The following is an 11,979-nucleotide window of genomic DNA, read 5'->3' on the forward strand; positions in this document are numbered from 1 at the left end:
CAAGGGAAAATAGCGTTTAGAGAGACAATGAGGGATATTAGAAAAAAAAATTATGTGTAGAGAATAAGTAGTGAGAGGTGTGTTTTTAAAGCGTGAACCGTTAGCAAAGATTGTTGATTCTCTTGCAAACAAGATTGCTTGCACTCAGAATTTATTTCATTTATCATTGTTTATAAAAGATGTGCCATTTTAAAGTTTCTTTTTAGCCGCCCACTTTGCCCATAAAGGTGATGAAGAAAGATCCATTCTTTTGTTCTGATTCTGAAAGAGAGACCTGCCTTGAAGTGGATGGTCTTACATGCTAGCTGCAATATACCATATATATTGAACGGTCTTTAATGGGACTTGGTAAAGTTCTTGTTCTTCATAAAGAATCTAAGAATCAGAATATCTTAACATAACAATCGTTATTAATTATATCCTTTGTTCTTAGTTTTCTTGTCCACGTTCATTGGACTAACAAAAGTAAATGCTCAAGTTTTACAGCAAGTCTGATCAAATTAAACTGACCAACTTGGAAATAAAAATATGTTGCAGAGTTCACGAAACCGAAAAATAACAAAGACTTAACAATCCAACCTTTCAAAGCATTAAGAACATGAAGACTGAGACTAAATAAACCAGGAACGGTAGAACTTACGGAACGTTTTCTTCAGTTACAGTGAAAAATCAGTGAACATTATTACAAGTGCCTTTAAGTATTTGAAAATCGGTCCCATCACACACAAATAACAAACACAAAAATTAAAGATGTTGAAAAATAACAGAGAACAATTCTCATCCAGAGGAAAAAATGTTGAAAATTAGTGCCAAAATACTCAGCTTTATTAAGACAGAACTAAGAGAAACAACAAAACCATGTTCTTAAGACCAAACAAAATTATGGATAGATGTATAAAGCTCATAAAAAAGAGAACAAACAAAAAACAGTAAAATAGATAAGGTCGAAAAAAAAACAGAGTGCATAAGAGCACAAAATGACATGCCCGATGCTTTCACCTAACTCCAATGATCTTCCCTCTCTTCTTCTCCTTGTCTCCTCTCAGTCTGATTCTGAATCTGATGACTCTACATATTCTGGCTTTTCTAATGGAGGATGGAATGACTTGAGTAGTTCTAAATCGTTAAGATTAAGATCCTCTACGTGGTTAACATAGGTGCAAACACTACAAGGTTTCTTAAACGCTTCACCAAGACCTTGGATCTCAACACGTTGAAGAGAGTTCCTGATGTGAACCCAGGTCGGCCTAAAGGCTCGGACGGAGTTCTAAGGCGTCGGACGGACGGTCGCTATGGACGGACGGACGGACGTTGCGTACGGAGAGTTGCTGTAGGCGGTCGAACGGTCGTCGCGGGTGGTCCGACGCGGATCTGCGGATGCAAATCAACATACGACCTTGGAACTAGTCGGCTCTCTTCAAGGTTTGACGGGATGGAGGGGATCGACCGATGAGAAACTCGACTAGACGATCTCCGTAAGAGATGGACGGAAGCGAGACGAGATAAACCGAGGAATAACTCGACTCGGCAATCTCCGAGAAGGATGAGAACGCCGGACGGCCTAAAGGCTCGGACGGAGTTCTGGGTCATCGGACGAATGATTCGCTGCGTACACATGGATGTACGGACGCGGCGGACGGAAAAGTGGATCGATGCGATGACACACGGGAGATGGATCGGCCTGTGATACGGTCAGACTAGAGGATCCCAAACCCGGTTCGTGAATCTCCTAGGGTTTCTCAAGAGCCAAGTCCCGGACTTAGGCTAAGGAAAGAGGTGAGACAAGAAACAAAGATTCTCTCTTTGGGAAATTAATTCTATATTCAAGTCTATCCTTTACAATGAGGGTTTAGGCCTTTATATAGGAGGGCTTACATATGGGAGACACTAAAACCCTACACGTGCGGCCATGATCTGAGCCTTACACTTGGCCATAAAGTAAAAGCAAAAGTAAATCAAAGCAAAGACCAATCCAATGGTCATAAGAGAGTTCAAAGGAAATAAAAGAAAGGAAGGAAGGAGATAGGATTGCCACGTCATTGGTGGGACGTGGCTGATAGGATCTTCACTTCCTTGGCCCATTATCTTGTCAATGAAAGTTTCCAAGTCATGAGCCAAGCGGGAACGAAGTGGAGATGCACTAGAGCTCGCTGCCTCGTTAAAACCCCTTCGGTAAACCCATTGGGAACAACTCGAAGTAGGAAAAAGAGTACAGCTTCTTCTAATGACTTAGGGGTGTCTTCACACTAGCGTGGTGGTGAAGACACACGAATCAAGCTCCCAAAGCTGGTCGCACCCAAGGCCCTTCATTGGTGATGCTAGCCATGAGCCATTGGTGTAAAGGTTGGAGCTTGGCCTTGTACTGCCCATTAGATGACCTTGTCTTGCTACTCCTTGATGATCCTTGGGGACTGGTTGATGCTGCATTGCTGTTCCAGGAAAGATACTTGCCGCCTACGCTAGCTGGTGGACGCTAGTCCTGATTGTCCGAGCGTCCGTGAGGTGTCCGAGTGCGGCTCGAGCATTATTGGACGCGTGTCCGATCCCGTGCTCACATCATTTCCTTTCGGGATTGAAGTAGAAAACATAAAACGGTTCTTTAGGTGTATACTTGCGCACCGAAAACACTATTTCACCCGAATTGGTCGCTCCAACGATGAAAACGTGACGGCGGAAGAATCTATCATTGGTCCAAGTGTATTCATATTTCGACCATTCCTGTTTCTCAACATCCTCTAGAACATAGACACACAACTCATTAGTGGCATCAACGTCAAGATTCACATCCAAATAAGTGTCGACATCCTCCCCCATATAATAAAGCGCATGAACGTCGACATCATCCTCCCAATAAATCATAGCTAATTTGCCTTTATAGTTTATCAATCGACAAAACCTTTCTATGTCAATAAAGGTGAATTTCTCAGACCTAACATCAAAGCAAACTATCACATAATTATGAGACTCAGCATCACGAGAAAAACTAAAAACAACTGACGTGTCAGCTAAGTAATACAAAACCCCATTGATGCATACCCCTTCACTCCTAACATCATGTAGTAAGGAATATTTGACCTTTCTCCAGCTCATCTCTCCATCACCAAATGTAAGAATTTTAGGATGACCACGACCAGATGGATAAATCATGGACAATGCCTTGTACTGCTTGTCAATCGGGTCAAATCCGAAAAAGCTAAATGCCTTTCTGTAAATATACCGGTCAGGTAAGATTGCATACCGTCCAGTGATGGGGTTACATATCAGGGGTCTAGCCTGGTATCGATTACCATAGATATAGAACAAGCCTGAGGCGTAGCCACATGAACAGTATTTTAAGTCAAAATAATGATTGATCTTTAGATTGTATGGAGAGAATCTCACATGAAAGTCGACGGATGCTACAAGAGTCGTAGACGAGGATTTGTCATATGTATGCTCAAGCTGAGGCAACGAGAAGAAGCTTCACACACCACAGCCTTGTTCTGCGTTTTCGTAGCCGTTTTCTGCGATGGCAAATAAGAGGCGCGGCTTAGCCAAGGACTTAGTTAAGAACAACTCTTTGAAATATGGACTACCAAACATTGATGCCCATTGCTTCGACACACAACGTAACCTGGCAACTGACTTTGACGGTAATCTAGACAATATCTCCGGGATGAGATCATTAATCGATGATATGGGAGACGATGAACTCATGATTGCCGATTCAACTAAGAAAGAGAGATGTTAAAATCTTAGACCTAGAGAGAAACCTAGCAATGTATAATAAGACGTACGGCATAAAGAAACCTAGCTACCATTATGTTTCGTGAATATATATAGAGATATTTGGCAAAATAGACAATTTTCAAAACATAATTGTAAAAGTAGTACAATCACTATTTACAATTAGCAAATACCACAATTTTTACTGTTTTCTACTGTTCACAAGATTTTCCAACCCTCATCAACATTTAATATTTACAACACATGCCATTGAGTCTTTTATTTTTATTTTATTTTTATTTTTTTTCTTCTTTATTATATGCTCCATATAATCTAAACATAAAAATGCTGACTAATTAAAAAAAAAATCTAAATTTTTATAGAAATAAAAAATTTTATGTTTTTTCGTTATAATTGGATATGCATTTTGATTGATGATTTTATTTGATAATATTAAATATTTTCTACAAATTTTAGATCCGTACACCTAATTAAGTGTACAGATGAAAATTGTTTAATTCTTAGGGTTTCAAATGTTTGTACATATGCTTGTACTGCAATGTTTTTATACAAATTACATCTGTAAAGTTAATAATATGTACAAACATCTGTACACATAATAATGTGTATAGACATCTGTACACATACTAAGGTATACGGATACAAAAGATTTATATAATATATTTAAAAATTATTAAATAAAATTCATATCATATTTTAAAGGACAAAAATGTATTTTTTGTATCTAAGAAGTTTTCAAAAAATAGATTATATTAACAATTATTTGAATAATTATGATTGGAGGGAAAAAAGCTTTATTTCTTATCCACACATACCCATTTTTGTAATTTTTTCACCAAATCTATGCCCCACCATTTCTCCCTACTCACAAACTCTCTATTACACAACACTCTACTTTTCTAATTTTAAATAGTGAATGTATTAGTTTCCCAATTAAGTTTCCAAATGTATTAATTTGCTAACAACCCCATATATATTTCGATTTTAGTCGGTTAAGAAAAACAAAAATAGGCTAATGTGACGTGCAAGTGGGCCGCAAGCTATCGGCTCGCCTTTAGCCAAGTTATTAACATGTGTATTTAGTTTTTGTTTCATTCGGACTAATAATTTCGTTTTTGTGACACAAACGTGGACTGTGAAACAAGTAAGCACGTTCACGAGTGAAAGACTTGCTAAGAGCAAGTGCATAAGTAGAAACTCAAATAAATTTCTCACAAATATAATTAAATAAGTATTAATTTCTGTAGTGTAGAGAAATTTGAGAATCTTTTTTACTTTTGTATGTTCATTATCCAATGAGTTTCTCATTCATATACTTTTTAATATAGTTTTACTGATTAGTTATGTATTATAATATATAACATATTATCAATAATGTTAAAAACAATTTTTTTTTTGAATCTAATGTTAAATTATATTCAAAGAAAAAAAGTTCTGTTTTACAACTTGTGCAATATGTTTTGAAAAATTATCTTAGCTGAAAGCCATATACTTAGTGAGCCTCTCCTACAACTATAGTCTAGCTTGTAGCCATATTTGAAACGCTTCATCATAAGACCGATCCCCCAACAGACCAACAGCAAGGATCTGATCCTTGACTTGGCGATCTATCAACTCAATGAGTCGTGCAGTAGTGTTTGGTGTGTCCCCATGCCGTCGACTATTACGTTCCCTCCATATTGTGTAAACCACAGCCTGGAAAACATACCTGCTGAGAAACCCGATCACGGGAGGGAGCTGAGAGTTGGATAAGTGGTTTAGGATAGTAGACCAATCAGTTGAGTAGCTTGCTTGCAGCAACCCTTTAGCAAGGGTTTCCCACACAGTAGATACAAAACCACAAGCAAAGAAGAGATGGTCTCGAGTCTCTAGAGCGAGCTGACATAGCACACAGGTTCCTGCCGCATTTCCATTCCAAGCAACCATGCGAGCACCAGTCGAAAGTCTATCCAGGGCAGCTAACCACACACAAAAAGAGAACTTTGGTGTGGCATTTTGAAACCAGATTCCCCTATGCCATCCCATCGTGGTAGCCGTAACAAGAATATGATTCCAAGTGGCTCGTGTGGAGAACTTTGGTCGGTACACATCATTTTTTCCTCTCCATAGAACCCGATCCTTACATTGTTGTCGATATTGCCATTTCAAAGCCAAAGCATTCTCAATAGCATTTAAGTGATCAGCCCTCTGACGTCTACGACGTCGTGCCCACGCCTCGGCAACAGAGCTGTGCCAACTGATCCCCATATCCAGAACCCCTCGATCACCCAAGACTTCCGACAACGTTCCCATGCTCGACCAACGATCAAACCAAAAAGAGGCAAGCTCACCATTGCCAACTTCAACCTTACAAAATGTTTGAGCCACCGCACGAAATTTTAGGAGCTTAGTCCAGATCCACGACCCTAGAGTTGTCGTAGGTTTCACCGACCAAAAGGAGGCCTGTTTTAATAAGTTCTCATGGACCCATATCACCTATAGGGAATTCCCATGAGAGACTATCCGCCATATCAGCTTCATGAAACACACCTTATTTGCCTCCTGCAGAGACCGCAAACCAAGTCCTCCCTCAGTCTTTGGTTTACACACATCTTCCCATGCAACCTTAGCTTTACGACTACTCAACTCCGTCCCAGACCAGAGGAAAGCAGAACAAAGGGAGTTAATAGCTTTAAGACATGCACATGGCAACCTATAAGCAGCCATCCAGAAGTTGCAAACACTCCAGAGAATAGAGGAGATCAAATCGAATCTACCCGCAAAAGAGATAAAAACATATAATATTAATATTTTCCAACTCTCATAATTTGTTTAATCATACTAATATTTTTATTGTATCACTATCAACTAATATTAATTTAAAATATTATAAATTTATAATTTAAAATGCATAATGGAACTTGTTAAGTAACTAATTTTATTTTATGATTTATAAAATAAAATATAATAACAAGAAAAAATAAATAATGACAACAAATAAACTGTTTAATTATGATTTTAAGTTTTTCTGATTATAATAAACTGTAGCAAATTAGGAAGTGAAATGTGTCATATAATGAAAGAATTACATGAGTTTCTAAGCTGAATAACAAAAGATTTGAAGAATTCTCTAAAATCTTTTAAAATACCAAGTTCAATACCCCTTCGTTAAGGTTTTTTATATGAGAATCCTTATGAATGGATTTTCACTTTTTATTATTAAAATACAATTTTTTTTTCATTTATTTTTTATTGTGAAAAACTCTCTTAGAATCTACTACTGCACATGGTCTAATGATTCTAGAAGATGGAGATATTTAACAAGTTAACATATGTAGTCGTGTAGATATTCATCTTTTTCTAGGTTAGTTAGTTTGCAAAATGAATGTACATTACTCTCTATTGCAATCAGACATGTACTGAACTGATAGTTCAGAATCCCCAAAATTATTTTCCAATTTCCTATTTTTGTTGGGTCTTGCAGCTCCTTAGAGGCCAAGAAATAAAGATATTAATCAGTTATGGCTTAATGATATTAATCATGTAGGTTAGTACGATATTCGATGAAACAACCAAAACCGTTTTTATAATAATAATATAATTAACCAAACATCCTATAATACTTAATTAAATCCACAAATAAACTCACTAACCAGCCATAATACCAATAACATGCACAATGGAATACATATAACAATAATCAACTCTGATATATATAACACAAATACAATAACATTTCTAACCATTCTATCCAACAACCTAACATGCTTCTATATAAGGTTGCAACATTAATAACATAACCATCAACACACAATCGAGACCCTAGATCATCTTCCTGCTCATCGCCATAATTCTACACTACACATGCACTACCTGCACCACAAACAAAATGAGATGCGTGAGTATTAACAGAAATACCCACTGAGGCGGTCCCCATTCACGAGCTATACACACAAGCAAATCAAGAGTACAACCACAAATAAAATATAACAAACCAGTCATTATAATACCCAATAACACATTCACCACACCTACACATCATCACACAAAACAAGTTATACAACCCAATCGCTCAGATAAGGTCATGGTCACGCACTCACTTTAACAAGCTGATTCTAACAAAAAATAAAACCAGGAGAGACTCTCCTTGCGCCTGAAACAGTCCAGAACCGTCCTACAATAAGTCACACAACCAAAAGCAACCTTGAAGCAAAATATTTTTTAGTTAGAAAAGATTGAGGAATAAGCTCTTTGGTAAAATATTTAACAGCAAATAAAAACAATTTGTTGTTAAAACTTAAAAGAATATAAAATGGTTTATAGAGTATTTGACAAATTTTATGGAATCACACCATAAAAGGTTAGTAGATTTGTTTCTTCAGTTTTTTTACCTTTGATATTTCCATTAAATTCTAATCAAATCATATTTTTATCAAAACAATCTTAATAGTGAATAACACTAGCATTTAGTATAATTCTAAAACCAATTACTTGAATGAATCTAAATTCTTTTTAATTGAATAACACTAGAATTCTAAATTCTTTCAAATTCTATAAAAATTCATTGTATCCTACTTTCAACAACCCCCAATACTGTATAATTGAAATGATACTTCTAAAGTAAATGATATATATACCATCGAATAATGGGTGGGTTTGAATTGAGAAGTAGTTAAAACAAAGAATGAGATTTGATCAAACTACCGAGAAGCCAAGCCTAAACCACCAGCTTTAATTCCTATAGATTAATAAATCTAGGCATGTTTCTCAGTTAAACAAACAAGAAACAGAAATCACCAATAATTAATATTCCACTTCTTTTATTATTATTACAAAACAAAACCAAACCAAAGGACGACGGAAACAAGAGAAGTTGTGTGTTTTAAAACAAGGCATAATTTTGGGTCCAGCTTCGTGCCATGGCTGTAAGAATATTTATATTTTGTGGACTTATGTGTTTTTCGGTTTAATAATAAAGTTTAAGTTCATATTAACGTTTATAAATTTTAATATATAAGACGACACCGTGATAGATCGGATTTGGTTAATGATTAGAATTGGGTGTATTGATAACCCTTCTTACTTACCAATATATATAGTTAATATCTTTTTATGGTATCTTATACAATATGAGAAAGTTTTTTCTAACTTTTACTCACATTGCGACATTTGACATTCTCTTTCAGTGACATCTGTCATCCTTGATTTCCTTTTTACTCTTTTAAAACAAATTTATATCATTTCTAATTCCAAATAATCATATTTCTCTTCTTAATGTTGGTACAATTGACATATATTTTTAAATCCACATTTATATCTTAAGTTCTTTTGTCAAACAAAATCAGATTGTTTTATAATAAAATCTCATATTATATATATGATACAAAATATAATATTCTATAACATTTACTAATAAATAACTGATATTTGATACATCTACTTTACACAATTTTCTTACATTTCATTTAATTTGTCAATCATATATCCTTTAAAGTGAAAAACATAAAATAGAAAATATCATAATAAAAAAAGAAGATATCTTGGATGAGAAATATCATAATAAAAAAAAATATCATAATAAAAACCATATCTTGGATGAGAAATGAAATAGTTTAAATACATGATTATGTTAAGCTTTTATGTAATTTTATAAACCTTAATTTTTACACATTTTAGAATCATATAATATTTTCTTCCATTAATTGAGTAGGCAATAAAGTTATAGTCAGCTCCACACTTCCACGAAAATCCTATTAAATTATGATAAATTACACAACAATAGCTTTTCCTTTTATATCAATACACATACCAACATAAAATTGATCTTGTCAAGAGCATTTCAGAATTGTTGTCATGTTCAAATCATATATATATATATATGTAAAAGAAGATTTTCATATATGTTGACTTTCTTGATTTTCTATCTATTTATTTCATTAGAAAATTGTAAGTGACATATTTAAAAAAGTATTAATTAAATCATTAAGTTTGATTGTTTCTTATATGGAAAATATATAAAAGTTTTATATTTAATATCATGTAGTGGGCTACAAATTGCTTCTACCATGCATTAAAGAGAGTTATAATTTCAATAACCATGCATTGAAATGTATTTAGGCTAATGAAAAGATTTTCGTTTGCAAATATATATGTTACAAAAGTTATGACACCAAATTCCATAATTCCCAAATTTGTAAGTGTTCATAAAATATTTTGAACCTAAGAGTAACATCTATCTAACATTCAAATAGCGTACGTATATATAGCCATAGGTAGACATTTACTTAAATACTTAGACTCAAATTTACTCTCAAATTCTAGACCTGTTATAACATATATCATCAATGCTGCAAGAGGAAAAAAAATTGTCATGTTTCTTGATTATGATGGTACCCTTCTCCAATCCTTGATGATCCAAACAGAGGTTTGATGTCTAGCAAGGGGTCCTTATAATTAACCAAAATATATATACCCTTTCTCTCCATAATCAAGATATATTTCATGTGTTCTGTGTTTCACAGATGAGAAGAAGAGTGAAAAACATGGCTAAGTATTTTCCAACTTTTATAGTTACGTAGACTCATTTTACAATTTGATATGTTATTTATTATTATTTGTTTATAGCTTAGTGAAGCTAGCAAAACTCTATTATATAGAAGTCATGGAATGGAATCAATGGATATTAAAGGCTCAGCTAAAGTGATTAACCAAATTTTAATCTGAATTCTTTTATTAACTTTTTAATCAATATTTACTCTTGGTTTTTACATATGTAGCCATTATTTTAACTTTCCTGAGGATTAGTTAAACATCTTTATTTTAGATTTATGTGTTTATTTTAACATCTTATCGAGAAAGGAGCCAAGCATGTTCTTGAGTACAAGTAAACTAAACAACCTTAGACCACAAATTTTTATTATGTTTAAAGGCCATCAAATAATATGTATATTATAATAGCCACAATATAATTTCCTCACTAAAATCTACTCCATCCATTCCTTATTCGTTAATCACAAAAAAATAATGCAAGTAAAGTCAGTTTTTAATATGTGTTTTTAATATGTTTGAAAATCCTAAAATATGGAGTAATCAGGAACAGAGGGAGTATTTTCTAATATAACCATTTAATACAGTCCCACATAATTTTTAAATTTTCAATGATGGGAAGTTTTTTTAGTCAAGTGGTTACAACACCACCTCTGCGACCGATCCACCGGAGTTTGATTCCACTATGTCAAGTTATCCCGCTTAGTAGGGACTGGCTATGAATCGGGCCTTGTGGATTATATATTGACAAAAAAAAAATTCAATGATAAATGGAAATAAGGCCGGAATATGATTTGTCGCAACATTTTCATTTTGTTGGATGAAAAGGGATTTTGTTTCATATAACAATATTATTGGCCAGGCTGGATTGTGGAGAATCACTATCCATGAAGATGGGGGCATATCAAAGGCACTTCAAATGTTTGGACCGAGAAAAATAAAATTTAATTATACAGAGGTAAAGTGAGTCGTAAAAAAAACAAGTAATGGAAAAAATGGTACATCAATACTTCATAGTATAAATTTTATAAAAGTTAAATGTTTTATTTATGAAATCATTCACAAAACATAAAAAGTTGAGGCAAGTTAATTCAAGAGTGATGGAGAGATAATGTTTGTATTATAATGTTTAGTATTTGGTGTTTAGGGTTTTGAATTTAGTTATTTTGTATATATATAAGGATATTATTGAAAATGGATTACAAGAGAAGGTATTTCTTTTAAAATTATCTGTTGTTAAGTATTACTTTTAGATGATGAAAGTAAAATTAATATTTAGAAAAACATTAAATTATCTATCAAAGTAATTATATAGTAAGGTCTTACAATTTTCTTTTTAGACTACTTATATATAAAAAAGGTGTAAATAAATAAAATTTATCTTAATTACTTAACGAGAATACCAAATTCAATTGATTTTGCGGTAGCTTAAATAATGGTCCTATTATTATAGTAACATATTGTTTAAATATTTTTAACAATACTGTGTACTTTAACTTTTTTTTGCTATCTCAAAATGACGCTTTTATGAAGCATCATATCACAAATATATATTAAAATATTGTAGTTAAACCATAATATTATAAAAATTAATTTTCAATACATATAGCAACAATTACATGTACATTTCATATACAATTGAATAGAATTTTATTCATTATTTCAAATTAATAATGTATACATAACTCATGCATTGCATTCACTACTTTTTTTTTTTTTTTTTTAAAA

General features: G+C 33.5%; 1 pseudogene; it reads right to left on the reverse strand.

Annotated features, from left to right (window-relative positions):
• Positions 2,225-3,696, reverse strand: LOC104708493 (annotated as a pseudogene).

Source organism: Camelina sativa, chromosome 1 (genome assembly GCF_000633955.1).
Source record: "Camelina sativa cultivar DH55 chromosome 1, Cs, whole genome shotgun sequence".
In the NCBI taxonomy this organism is placed as follows: Eukaryota; Viridiplantae; Streptophyta; class Magnoliopsida; order Brassicales; family Brassicaceae; genus Camelina; species Camelina sativa.